The sequence below is a fragment of the Tachysurus vachellii genome, chromosome 25, assembly GCF_030014155.1.
Source record: "Tachysurus vachellii isolate PV-2020 chromosome 25, HZAU_Pvac_v1, whole genome shotgun sequence".
NCBI lineage: Eukaryota > Metazoa > Chordata > Actinopteri > Siluriformes > Bagridae > Tachysurus > Tachysurus vachellii.
The window spans coordinates 8,075,885-8,091,104 of record NC_083484.1 but is presented as its reverse complement, the minus strand read 5'-3'; positions in this window follow the sequence as shown (position 1 = coordinate 8,091,104).

Genomic DNA, 15,220 nt, shown 5'->3' with positions numbered 1-15,220 from the left:
ACGAAAGGATCTTTCTCAATTTATTGGTGTGAATACTTTACACCGGAGCATAGATAATATCACAGAAGCGTTCCCTCTGGTGCCCCTTCACTGATTTGAAGGTGCTTAGGGGGTTAAGCCCTGTTTCAGAAAGAGCCTCAGGGGGTCAGGGAGCTGGGCCTCTCATGTCATGGCAGATTGAAGAGTTTCCTCTGTTCCTTCTTATTCCTGGAAGTATGCTCATTCATAAAAAAGAAAAAAGAAAAAAAGAAAACCTGTGAGGGCTCAACATGTGGGTGAGATGGGGAGGGGTGCTGTAACGTTTGCCTGTATTCAAATGTAGAAAGAGAGAGAGAGAGAGAGAGAGAGAGAGAGAGAGAGAGAGAGAGAGAGAGAGAGTCTACCCTAAGACCTTGTCATGGACTAGAAAGAGAAAGAGAAAAGATGAGAATGAAAAGAAGGTAAGGAATGAAAGACAAGTTAAAAGTGAAGAATGGTATGTGCCCCATTCATGTTTATTCAACAGGATAATAATTTTGTTCAAAGCAATTTTCTTTTGTGGAACAATCTAGTATTAGTATATTGTTAACAGGTTGAATATTAAAGGCATCTCAATGCCTCTGGAGTTCTCTGACTTTTAATGTTTTTATTTTAACTCATAACCCACTAAAAACCGTTCACCAGTCACAGTGAAGTGACAACATGCTACAACAGAACTATTGTAGCACTTTTGTTTTAACAATGTATGAAAACATATTTTTATATTTTGTGATATTTTTTTTTTTTTTTTTTCGAAGCATATAACTTTGTCAATACATGTTAGATAAAAGATGATGATGATGATTATAATAATTATTATTACGCAATTGTTAAGTCTGTATTTTTTATATTATATTTGAAGTTATTGTTTTGTTCTTAATCATTGATAGCTTCAGCAGGGAGGCATTGATATTAAATTATTATAAATTCAAACATGCTATCTCTCATATTTATAAGTTGCTCAAATGTTTCTGGTTACACAATTACACTTGAATATATACAGTTGTAGAAATTGTTTATAATTACAAGTGTATTGTTTATAAAATGTCTTCCTCATATTGTCTCAGGTAGTTTTTCCTTGCCAACTTTGTCTGTGTCTTGCCCATTAGCTCATTATAAATATAAACTTACATTTTGAACTATGTAATTATTAATCTGAAATTTTATATTTCTTTAAAAATGCTTTAACACAATGTCTAGTACAATCATATAAGGTAAAGAAATAACATGAACACTTGTCTTTTTACCTTCTTACTTATAGGCGTATACCTCTTTATAATACCAACCAAATTCATGATTTTAATGTCTGAATTTCAAGCATTGTTATGAAGCAATTTGTAAAGGTTCTATCATGAATGTTAGAAAAAACAAACTGATAACAATTCTGCTTTTTCCAAAATTGCTTCATAAACAATGAATGCACTTCTTGCCAGTTGGTATAAAGACCCTGTATAACTTTCAAATAAAGTATACATTTGCCTGCAAATTTAAAGAGTGAATGATAAATGGAAGCACATTTACATTTAGTTTTTCCCTATCCGATACTACTTTCAAACCAGCAACACACTTACCATTACATTCTAATCCATTCATTTTTTTAAACTCTTTTATATATCCTTGTTGCTCTCAGGTCAGAATAACACTTCAGTGTTGTTAAAGTAAAAGCAGACAGAAGAAAAAGATTATTGTTCACATGCTTTAAAGATTAAATTAAGAGTAGCATTTTAGAAAGTGTTCAAAACAGTCCACACAATTTGCAAACAAAGCAATGTGTAAGTGCTGCCTAACATGGTCATAGTATGCAATGTAGGGATTATGTGTACTGATGGTAGGATTTCTGCAGTATGCAGCGCAGTGTGTGTAACACACTGACCTAATAAATGCTCCATCTGTCTGAATGTGTCACTGGCTCTCTGTTGCTGGGAAGATGATCACTAAACAACCCACTGCCCACAGCCTGTATTTCTCTCTGTAGTCCTTCTGAATTGTTATTGATCCTCACCGCTTAAGTTTAGAGTTATCCTTCACTAAACATGAGGATAAATTGCTAATCATCTAGCTCATCATTTTATCCCTAATGATTTACAAGTGATTTACAAGTGTTAGGCAATATATATTTCAGGAATAAAGTGCTGCAAGATGGATGGCTCTATTTTTGTTCCAGTACAAAATTCCAGTACAGAGTAATTTACTGGTATAATGCCAGCATATTGCTAATTTGTTTGGACATAAGCCAATTTATGAACCGTTTGTTCCTAGTTAATAACTGAACATGCTTGCGCATCAAAAGATGTGACATTGAAAGCTGATGGTGCAATGCTGTTTTTAACCCCCTGTTTTACTAATAGCAATCTAAGCCTCATGAATCATATTCTATTTATTAGATTAATGTCTTGGATGCTTTCTGAATGTAAATGAGCTACGTCACCCAACTACTGACAAAGTTCAGATAATTGAATTATTGTTATTTATAACAAATAAGAAGAAATACATCTATGAGTATTTGGACACCTGACAATTACAATAACCTCTATTCTTCATAGAAAGTTTCCCACTAGATTTTGGAGTGTGGCTGTGGGGATTTATTTTTCATTCATTCATTCATCTTCTACCGCTTATCCGAACTACCTCAGGTCACGGGGAGCCTGTGCCTATCTCAGGCGTCATCGGGCATCAAGGCAGGATACACCCTGGACGGAGTGCCAACCCATCGCAGGGCACACACACACACACACACACACACACACATTCACCCACGCAATCACACACTACGGACAATTTTCCAGAGATGCCAATCAACCTACCATGCATGTCTTTGGCCCGGGGGAGGAAACCGGAGTACCCGGAGAAACCCCGAGGCACAGGGAGAACATGCAAACTCCACACACACAAGGTGGAGGCGGGAATCGAACCCCGACCCTAGAGGTGTGAGGCGAACGTGCTAACCACTAAGCCACCGTGCCCCCCGGGATTTGTTTTTATTTAGGCAAAAGTTGTTGTTGGGTGAAGAGACCTGTGGTGTAGCGAGCGTTCCAGTTTATCCCAGAGGCGTTCACTGAGATTGATGTCAGGGTTCTGTACAGGTATACTTCCACACCAGCATTTGCCAAACCATGCCTTCATGGACCTTGCTTTGTGCACAGTGGCACGGTGATGCTGGAATGTGTTTCAGCTCATTAGTTCCAGTGACTGGTATTGTTAAGCTACAGCATAGGTACAGTAGACATTCAATGCAATTGTGGGTTTTGTGGCAAAGGTTTGGCGAATATCTGCACATGCGGGTGATAGTCAGTTTTCCACACCATTTTGGATATTGTGTAGTTCTATTGTGGGTGGCACACAGGAGTAGCTCCCTAGATTGAACCTGAGCTTAGGTTACTGTCTATTAAGCATCGCTATACAGATTTTAGTGGTTACTATATATGACTCAGTTGGTTGTATGGTCTGGTCTTTATCAGCAATCAGGTCTTTGCTGAACTCAGAGTTTGCGATGACCCATTAGTTCCTCAGAGAGCTCTTGGTTGCACTATTATTAACTGTTGTAGAAAGGACATTATTTACATTTACATTATGAATGAATTTATTACAAAGGACCAGAGTTATTCCAGATTTACCAGATTTATTTAAAAAAAAATCCCCTCTCATGTTTTCACTAATTTAGTCAAAGAGCTCACTTCTGCATGCATGAGCTCACAGGGATCCATGATCAGCTAGTATTGCTATTAGTAATAAAGAAAAGAGCACATGCTATAAACCCCTCTCCTTGAGGTCATGACCAATTTGTCTCTTGGACTTCCCAGGCATTAATGTTATTCAGACTCATGATCTTTGGATGACAAGGCAAACGCTTTTTTCGTTGCACCATCCGAAGCCTAATCTATGATGTCATTACAAACATATGATGGGACCTCACAGCTCCAGCCCTAACCTTCGCTATGGATAATGCATTTATTTGAATCTTATATTTTAATATTAAATTTAGATTTTATATTTTTTACTTTCACTGCTCCTTACTCTGCAACTGGTTATTAAAATTTACCTTTGGTTAAGTGTCAACTGATTAATATATGCTGTGAGATGTGAATTTTTCTCTGTTGTATTCCTTCCCATTGTTTGGCTCAGACACAGATTCTAAAAAAAAAAAAAAACTAAACAAAATATGTTCTTCCTTTACTCCTTTTTACCATTTTTCTTAGTCTATAAAGTAAACCAGCAAGTGAATGATCTGGATTGTAGTTCAGCACAACAGTTATTTTTATCTTGCTTATTTTATCTAGTTGTAAGTCCTCTTTGACCTCCCACCCCAATGCTCCAGCACTCGTGGACTACTTTCTGCCCTCAGCACCCAAATACAAAGCAGAGGAGGAACAAGTAAACAAGAGCTTACTGGATGACTCTGGCTCTCAATAAACTCCTGTTGCTAAGTGACTGCAGGCTTCAAATATATCCCACTGATTTGTAGGATGGGTATCTGACTGAGAAAAATTTAATCAAGTTTAAATTGTGCTTTAAAGACAAATTACAAATGTGTCTTTTAGGTTTCACATTCTGCTTGACACAGGATTTTAAGATGTGCCTTTCATGACCATAAATATGAACTTAATATTATTTTGTCATCAGGTAATTTTCCCTGTTCATAGCTTACATCAGGTTAAAAGAATATTTTTGTCAGCATTAATCAGCATTAATCATTATAAAGCAACATTATAGTTATTATAGAAATTATAGAAATTGCTTCTGCACTTTTATATCATTATAGTTGCTTTATTACATATTATTTAACTCCATTTTTTTTAAATTATTTTTTGTATTGTGCTTTTAACAATGAACATTATGTTAAAATCAATTATTGCTAAATTACAGATGTGTGCCAATAATTTTGACAGTGCAGTGCACGTGGTGTAGCAGTAGACAAAAATAGTAATTCATACAGTACTGTGTTTATGTGGTGGTTATTTAAAAAAAATCATCATAATAAAATAATTAAATACCCAAACTTAACATAAATAAATTAATAATAGTAAATAAATGATATGAAATGAATGTGTGACTAAAAATAAGAAAATGTTTTTCTGAATGTACTTTATAGTGTCTTAAATTTGGTGATGTTTGATATTACCTGCTGCCTTGAACGATCTATCCATTATTTGATTGCTTTTCACTTGGGTAATGTTCACCTGTTTGGGGAGGGTGCATGTTGCTTAGACAATACAGAGACTCTGATGGTGAATGAGGAGCTCCGTGTCCCGTGTCTATTAATTCTCACATCTCCTCTCATCAGGCAGTGAGGGTGCTACATTCAGAGCAGGTGACATAAGCTTGAAAGGTACATCACTATTTTCATAATTAATTTTTCCTCTTCCTATGATTCCCTTAATTAATAGTGTCCAAGATCGTCTACACCACTATCTTTAAACATAAACATTTGTATTTTAAGGTAGAAAGTGCAGACTGATAAAGCAGATTGCTGTAAACTGCAATACTCAACATAAAATCGAAGGACAATAAGGAAAAATTACTATAACAAAAGAAATATAATAATCTGCAAAGATTCAGTACAAAACATTCAAAAAACATCTACTGTAAGTCTAGAATATTGGCAATATATTACTGCATCCATGATCTGTCTGTCTTCTTTATGCCCAGTCCTTTGTGGAAATCTTCCTGCACCTATGGGTGATGTGGCCCTGTTCTGGCATCCGGCAGAGGATGCTTCCAGCTTGGCTGATGCTTCTACCACCGGCTTGGCTCTGGTCATTGCTCTGCCCCTGTGGTTCAGTTTACCCCTATATATTTTGTGTGTGTTTTTGAGTCATTGTCACTTGTTACCTGGTTTTGTTTGCGGTTTAATGATTTAAATTTCGGTTTCTATTTCTCTGTATCCTGTTTTGTATTTTTGTTGCTTGTTTTGTACGCCTAATGTTCTCCTGTGTCTGTTTTATATTTTCTTTGTTATTTTCTTAATAAAACCCCGTCTGCCACAGGGCACCCTATTATGACAGCTGCATGCTCATGGAATAGAATAAAATGCTTTTATTGTCAATTCACAGCAGTACAATTAAATTTAAGGTGCAGATGTATAAGTAGTATCTAAATATATGTACAAAATTAAAAAAATATTTTAACTTGACTTAATTCAACTGTATGGCTTCCATCCAGTACCTTATAAAATACCACTTAACCTATTTATCTTCGATGTTAAACTGTCAGATGGACTTATTACTGCTTCCACACAAATAAAACTACATTCAAGGTCAAAGTAATTCATAACTGAGACACACCTTTGTTCACATTCATCTCATACTAATAAACACTGACCAGTGGCAGCTGACCTATTAAGAATGATGGAGGTGTTAATGGTCATAGGTGGCATAGGTGTTGTCATAGGTGGCATTTGTCATAAATGGTCTTTATAGTATTTCTCTCTACTCTAATAGGAGGTTGACAATTTATTGTCTATTTTAATAGTTTAATTGTCTAATCATGCAGTGCAGTTGGCTCCCAGGTAGAGACAAAGAAATTTTCAGTTTATTCTGAAGATAAAACAGCAGGATAAAGAGATACTATGCTGTGGGAATGTTGCATAATTCTTTATATATTAATCCAGAGTATATAGCTACTGTATACAAAGCATCAATTGAAAAGTCTTTCAAAACCAAATTCCTGTTTTATTTACATAAGGATCTCTTTGCCCACATTTATCATCTTTTTGATTTACTGAGTGAAATTTATTAGAAATTAGCAAAAAATTGCTTCTGCCCTTTAATCTGACAATAGAGAAAATTCAGGAATACGTTTAGCTTATTATTTATTTTGACAGCTTTGACACTTGTAAGCCTCACACAGTAACTGTCTTTTTTTTTTAGGTTTGATAGAGCAGATCTTCATGGTTCATTAAACAAATCTGTCCTGACTTTTTTGTCAGAGCAGCAATAAGAAGACTGTTCTAGTGTTAGATGAAGTTTATTTTGATACAAGCACGATCTACATAAATATTATACAGTATATTGGAGTAAGTCTTATTCCTGTTACTGGTAGATGTTGTAAAGTTTGTTTCTTGACACTGCTCCTAAATCAAGTGACTGTTATTTATAGAAAGGTGTATTACATATTCTGTGACTTGATGAAATCAAGGATCAATGATTAAGGAATAATCACTGATTAATTTAATGTGATTAATGGTGTTGTGCTACCCTAGTGGTTAAGGTGTTGGACTTTAAATTGGAAAGTTGCAAATTAAAATCCCAGGTTTGAAAGCATTGGGCCCCAAAGCAAGGACTTTAACCCTTAATTGCTCATTTGTATAAAATGAGATAAAACTATGCCACTCTGGATAAGGGTGTCTGCCAAATACCCTAAATCTAATGATTGATGCAACAGCACAGGAGCATCATAAGCATTTTGACAGCTGATATCTGAAAAGAAAATGTAACTCATTAGTCTTATGTCTATTTCACTAAGGCATACAAATATCCAAAAAGGTCATTAAATCAAAGTAATAGCACACTTAGCTCACAAAGATTTAGGTATTTTTGGGTAGACTGACTTGTTTGGTCACTGTGTTAAACTGGCTGTTTATACAACATGATCTTTGCAGGAGGAAAGCCAAGACAGGGTTAAAAAGTAGCTGAATTAAAAACATTCTACACTGTTTTGGTAAAATATTTCTCTAAAGTTAAAATATAAAATTTCCCTAAAGATGAGGTATCAGTGATTATTACTGGCAGAATTGAATTTTCAAGACCAGAGTTTTCATTATGTGTAATTATCTTTTGCTGAATACAGACAATACAACATCTGATGGTTTTCTCAGACCACCACACATATTAGCACAGATAACACATATTGGTTCTGTCCAAACGTTCACTGTCTAAATTTTTTAATGTAATACTATTAACAGTAGACAGTGATACAAAGCAGTTTCATAGAAATGTATAAATTCCGGATATATATTTTAAATTTATCCCATAATGAGAAGGTCAGAGGTGATTGTGGCAAGGAAAAATTCCCTGGGGTAACATTTTGAGAGGAACTAGACTCAATAGGAAACCCATACTCATCTGGGTGACACCTGATAGTGTGATTAGAAATTATTTTTTTTATTCAATCATTTTTATTTCATTCAGGAATTTTTGGACTTATGATTAAACTATGCATTCTAACATGCTATCTCATCAAAACATTCGTTACCCTCCGTGTCTGCATTTGCTTTACCTAAGAAAAAAATATTAACAGAATGCTTGACTAAACAAATCTTATCTCAGTCTGGACTTAGACACTGTGGTTATATCTTCTGGTTCTGGTAAGGACTAACTAGATGCTGATATGCACCTACTAAAACATCCAGAGAGAATTACAATAATTCAACCTAACGGTATCAAAACCAGGAAATACTTTTGCTGCATCATGTTACATTTCTTATCTTAGCAGCATTTCTGTGATAAAAGATGGCTTTCCTAGTGATATTATCTACATGAGCTTCAAAGGAATGACTGGAGTCAATAATCACACCAAGGTCTGCTGCACATGATGTAACCAAAAAGGCCATCCAGAGTTACTCTGTAATCAGAAAGCAAACTTCTGGTTGCATGTGGTCCTGGTACAAGTGATTCTTGTCAGAAAAAAACGTACATTAATATTATCAATGTAAAAATGACCAAAAAAAAAAACAAATTGATGCCAAACTGATACTAAACAATGAGATTCTGTTTGATGACTTAAGTTTACTGGGATAGACATTAAACTTAAAATCTTGTGCTCTACAACTTCAAATTTACTTTAGACATTATAACTGAATAGTCATTTAGTTATTAATTATTTATTTATGTTTAATTTTTCTTCTTTTTTTTCATTTTGTTTCTATACTTCTTTAAAGCTGCTTTGAGACAATGTAAATTGTTAAAAGCGCTATACAAATAACTTAAATTGGATAATGTTAAATTTATGAACAGTGCAAACTGATGAAGCTACATGGACATAAAATAATATTTAAAACTTAAAAAGTTTGCTTACTTTGACTCTATTCTGGTGAACCATGCCTGTGATGTGTGATTCCTGAAGCTTTCTTAGATTGTTAGAGGTGATAAGCTGATTGTAATTGGTTGATTAGGGACCAATCAGTGACCTAGCAGTTTTCAAATAATGAAAAAGTAGATTTTTATTGATTTACAGGAAAATACATGTACTGTCTATTCCAATGCATGAAGGGTCTGACAATGTCCTTTATACATTCCTCAACTTTATTAAACTAGTGGAAGCTACAATATACTGTATAGGGGGAAAAAAGCAGTGGACCTATAACAGAACCTTGTAAAACCCCAAACTTTACCTTAGTATGCAGAGAGAAGTCCCCATGTACAAAAGAATAACAAGCAGTCAAATTAGACCTGAACCATGAGAGGACCCTTTCCTTACATCCAACAACATTTTCCTTACATCCATCAACTAAAATAGCATGATCAAATTTTCACAAAAGTAAAGCAACACTCCTGACTCCTGTAGCAGTGATCCTGCCTGAAAGATTTCATGAATGTTTTTGATATAGAGGTATAAGCTGTGCTACATCCTTATCTTAAAGAAAAATGAGTGAACACATTTTAAATTTCCTATAGTTGGATAGCTGGCAGGGGTTGATGTCAGGTTTTTATTCAGGGGTTTGATCTTTCTAGTGCTAGTTTAAAAGATTTAGGTATATAGCCAGTGATAAGGTAATATGAACTTGGTAATATCTGTTTGACCAAACATTTTGGTAAGGGATCTAGCACACAAATGCTTTTGTTGAGCATTTGATCAAAGATTTTGATGAGAAAACCACTGATATTAGTAAGGTCTCTTGATAGGGAGTAAAACAGTCTAATTGCTGATCTCATGTAGTTATATTGTTATCTATTTTATTTTAATCAACTCAGATGATGGAAATGGTTGTATTAATCTTGAAATACAAAGAATGTGACAATGAATATGTAAATGAGTTTCAATAATTAATCATTCTTTTATTTATTTTTTTGTATTGTTTGTGGATAATATCATAGTATTAGTCACTGGAACAAAACCTTAACTCTGCTTTTCTGTATCTTATCCATAAACTTAATCCTTAAAGTCTAGCACAGTATTCATATGATCAAATTCATCTCACACTGTAACACTGTAACTAAGCCATAATATGATCAGAAATACAGATCACATAGCTTCAAATATTATTATTATAAGATTATAATTTACTATTACAGGATCTATTTCTGTTAGGATTAATTGCACTGATTCTCTCAGTATGATAACATGCTCTATTTTATTGTCAACTCACTGCAAGCTTCCACATACAAGAATTTCAGCAATAAGCAAAAAAATACAGTGCTGTATGATGCATAAGACAAGGGACAAACTTTTTTTTAATGTAAGAATTACAGTTTATAGCTATATGAGCTCCGGAAGCAATAAAGTCAGAGCGGCATGAGTTAAGCAGCATATCAAATGTATGATGGCCTTGATCAGTAGCTTTGATCAGCAGCTTTTTTTTACAACACACATATGTTAAATAATGCAGTAAATATTTTGACCCCATTGACACTTGTGTCATTTCATGCATCTTGTGTACCAGGATTATATCTGGGTGGAGATTATGCATATAAAAATGAAAGGGTAAATGCACCCAAGATGCATTTATTACATTTTCAAATCCAACCACAAAAATTACTTCAGGAAGTGGCCTAAAACACATTTTTTACACATGTTGTAAACCTAAATGTAAACCTTTTAAAATCATATCAGGTTCTTACCTGATATGATTTTAAAAGGTTTACATTTAGGTTTACATGGTTTACATGGATTCTTGGATCCATAACGATCCAAGAATCCATGAAGATTTTAACCACATGAACTTTCTACATTAAATGTTACTACATTACAGCTTTTTAAAAAAAATATCCAAAGTATATATATTGTTTTTTATTTAACATTTATTTAAAAAAAAAAAAACGTATATATATATATATATATATTTATATATATATATATAAACAGGAAACCAAAATCTAAAGTATTAGTCAAGCAACTAATCACTTGTAGAAAATTACGATTCCCGTTTTAAGGTTTGAATATCCCTATTATATATTGTGAACTATTTAATTATGCAAATTATATATTCTTTCTTTAGCAAGTGTTTATTTGGTCAATTTTTTATATTCTTACTTACTTCACTGTTGTCTACATATTATTGATTCATTACCGCAATTTGACATCATTACATTTCAGCTTGGGTTGTTTCCTTCAGCTGTCTAGACCATTCAAAATAATGGTAATGCTAATGACAGGCGTGCCGATGACCATAAACAGTATAACCATTCTTTCTATGAAAACATATCTTGTCCCTCTTCTTAGAATACAGCATAAGTATTTCTGTAAGCCACAGCAACAGAACAGTACTGAAGGTTATTTAAGAGGAAGTAACTGGTCTATTGAATAGGCAGAGCCGGACTTAAAGGCTTATCACGTGTTATCTTTGCACAGTTAGGAGTCAGCACAATAGGGTTCATTCAACAGTCACACATCCCTCTTCACCACAGATCTACAATCCTGATGGCATGCTAGCTTGGCTAAAGTTACAGCTGTGATTGTCTCTCTGCCCTGACCAGTGATGTCATTTTAAATATCTAGGCAGCAGGCCAGTTCCTGAGACGGCTCTGGATATCTAGCGACAGCTACATAAATAGCTTCATGGCTCATAAATCCAGGCCATCTTCCAGAGTCACCTATCATACTACCACTGCTGCAGATTCTGGGTCTCAAGAAGCAATGTTCAGGAAAACAATATTATGCTGAACTTGACATCTAAATAAAATCTAATGGGTCCAATATCTGCTTCATGATCCAAAAAATATGACCAATTTTTTAAAAAATTACAAAGTTAATTTTTATTGCCACAAAATGTAATGATTTATAGAAAAAAAGAATGACTTGTGTTGCCATTTAAATAAAAATAGTTCTACATATCTAATGCATAGATTATAAACTTACTATGACCTTTAGCTTAGCCATTCATCCTTAATGTTGACTAACATGTTCCCTGTGCAGCTAGACAGATGCTGGGGACATCTGTCATTGCCATGTGGCTTGATGGCTGGAGTGATACCATCATTTTTTTAATAAATATTTTTCTAGTGGCTGATGACACTTTTGATCTTGAATTATAAAAAAGGTCATACAAACTAAATCTTTTACATTTGTTCTAGAAATATGAAGCAATGCACAGTAGCTGATTTATAACAAAAATAACAACAGGTGTGTAGGATAGGCATGTGTGGCTCATCTCATCTATCTTCACAAACCATGCCAAGCCTGTCAGACTGCCTACATGGAAAGCAGCTTTGCTGTTAAAAGATTTGAGGCTAAAAATAAGGAAACAGACATAAATTACGATAAACCTTGTACAACTGGACTAACTGAAGCTCAGTAGATCAATAGCAATCACTTCTTATGATGGCCTCATGAAAGCTGTTTCTTTGCTAGTTTATAGTTTGGTTGTACTGTACAGTGACTATTAATATGAAACACAACACTCACACAAATGTTAATTTATGTGTATTTTGTAAATAGACTATTGGAATTGTCTGAATCAAGAAAAGACTCATTTCATATTCATGTGGCCTGCATCATTTAACTTTTTTGATACATAATTTCTGACTGCAAATTCACGTGTAGTTAATAAATTGTGCCAGTATGGGTTCATGCTAAGGTTCTTAATTTTAATGATGCTCACGAAAGCTTGAGAGGTTTCAACAAGATACATTAACCATTAACCAAATCTTTCAAAATACTTTAGTGCATGCTTGTATTTGTTTTAGCCATAGTTTCAGTTGTGGTTTTATGTTGAAGGTTGTTTGGGCAGATATGGCATCCCTGGTTGCCAAAGAATTTATATGAAATTTTGATGAATTCAGAAACTATGACTGTCTATAGTTGTAGAAATGTAATTATTACACTCTCTGGGGTCACCCAGATGAGAATGGATTCCCTTTTGTATCTGGTTCCTCTCAAACTAACTAACTAACTAACTAACTAACTAACTAAATAAATAAATAAATAAAATTTAATTAAACAATCCCTGTATTTATTTTCTTTTAAATCTCTAAATCATCTATATGCCACATTCTTAAAAGCAAAAGAGTGATTCAATGTTTTCAAAAGAACATTGAAATTGTTTTCCTGCCAAGACATCTAAATGCTACTATATTCATGATTTCATGGACAGATCATCTTGGATAAGAACCCTAACAGTCTTCATCCCCATGCACAAATCATTACTTAGTTAATAAGTCCAACTCAACAGGTTTTTTAAAAAGGAATTTTGATCACATTCAAAATGTCATTATGTATTGGTTTGTAGTGTGACACAGAGTAATACATCAGAAGTGTAAATATGTACTGACACATTTATAGCAGTCCATTTAAGTAATTCCGTTTTATTACAAGGAGGCTAAACGACCTGTATTATATGACTCATCTCAATAACTGAACCACTAATGGTTCTGTTTTTCTATATGTAGTTTGTAGTAATAATATAAAATTCCTGGTGTGTGTATTTGACTCATTATTTACACACTTGTTCTTGCTATTTAATAGGATCCAGACAAATTTGAGCTAAGAAAGGTTATTCTTTGATGTTACACATAATTTGGTATAAAAGAAAAATATAGACCCCACAGTAAGATATACATTGTGCATTTATGATTAACTTTGTTTACTGTCTGATCCACTTCCTGTCAGACATATATGTTCTTCTCATGTTTCTGCAAAGTTCATTACTCATCATCTGTGCTAAATCTAGCTTTCTTCACATCAACTGTTGTCTGGTCTTTTGTGCTAAAACTCTAAAGCTCTTCCAAGTGAAGCTAAATAAATCCTGTCTTGACATCCTGTTCACCAGATCACTGAAGGCAATTCCCTCCAATTCAAAGACTAAAAAGAGGACTTGACGCACCTCCCACATAGTCTGAACATGAGGGAACGTCCTTGTGCCTCAGCGTGTGAGAGTTAATATTTATGTGTCTAATTACTCCCCATTACTCTTCTGCTGGGAACATTTCCTCTCCTCCATTCCTGCTTGGCTGCTCTTTGCCTGTGAGGGGGTATTGACCTAATGATGGTTCTATCAGCTCTGAACTGCATCCCCTCTCTAAATAGTATGCTGTACAACCATCAGTATCACACAGACATCAACATGTAAACCTGCTCAACCTAAAAGCCGCAACCAGGGGTTTCACAAGAAAAAAAATCGCTAATAAGCACAATCTACGGTATACTAAAATATACACAAAAAAATAACCTTTATGTTTTGGCTTGGAGATATGTTTTACCAGTTTTAACAAAAATCTTTTCACCAATCATCAATAAACTCCTACCATTTGTCACTGTTCATTGTTCTCTGTTTTCTTTTTCTAAATCTGCTTCCCATTGTACTGTATGTGAATTGTATTCTCATTTGTTTAACTTCCCATTGTATTCCCATCTGCTATGATGAAAAAGATCTTAATGTATCTGGTAAGTTAAACTTTACTGACTAGTTAGGAGGTTGAGGGCACCATGTGCAGACGCACTCATCTTCACACTTGTTCATAAGCCAGATGCAATTTAGCATAGCCAATCTGCCTATCTGCATGTTCTTAAAGAGTGAGAAGAAACCAGAGAACCAGGATTAACATATGTGAAAACAGAGAGAACATCACACAGACAACCTGAGATTAGGATCAGTGCTGGATGCAATTTAAAGTCATTTATGACAGTCCATCCACTAGTAATAATTAAATTTGGTGCATCCTGGACCTTCAAGAAAAACACATTGGTCTGCCTATGACAGAGGAATTTGCTTCAGGCTTAGTAAAGGAGACAAAGGCTCAATAACCGGTGCTCCCTCTAAGCCAGAGAGCAAAAGTGAACACATTTTTGAAATTTTTATGCCTTTACAGTGTGTCATTTTCTCTATCACAATGTATCACTCTTCCCTTGGGCTTTTTAGAGCACAGACTTTGTTTCAGTGACTAATAGACTATTCCCAACAAGCCCACTGAGCATATGCCACTGTAACATAAAGACACAATAGTCTACAGTATGCTGTGTATCGTATTGCAGTTGACAGAAACAAATATGTGCCTACCCATTTTTTGGTTTGTCTTTAATGGTAGTAATCTAGACATAAATTAAAAACAAA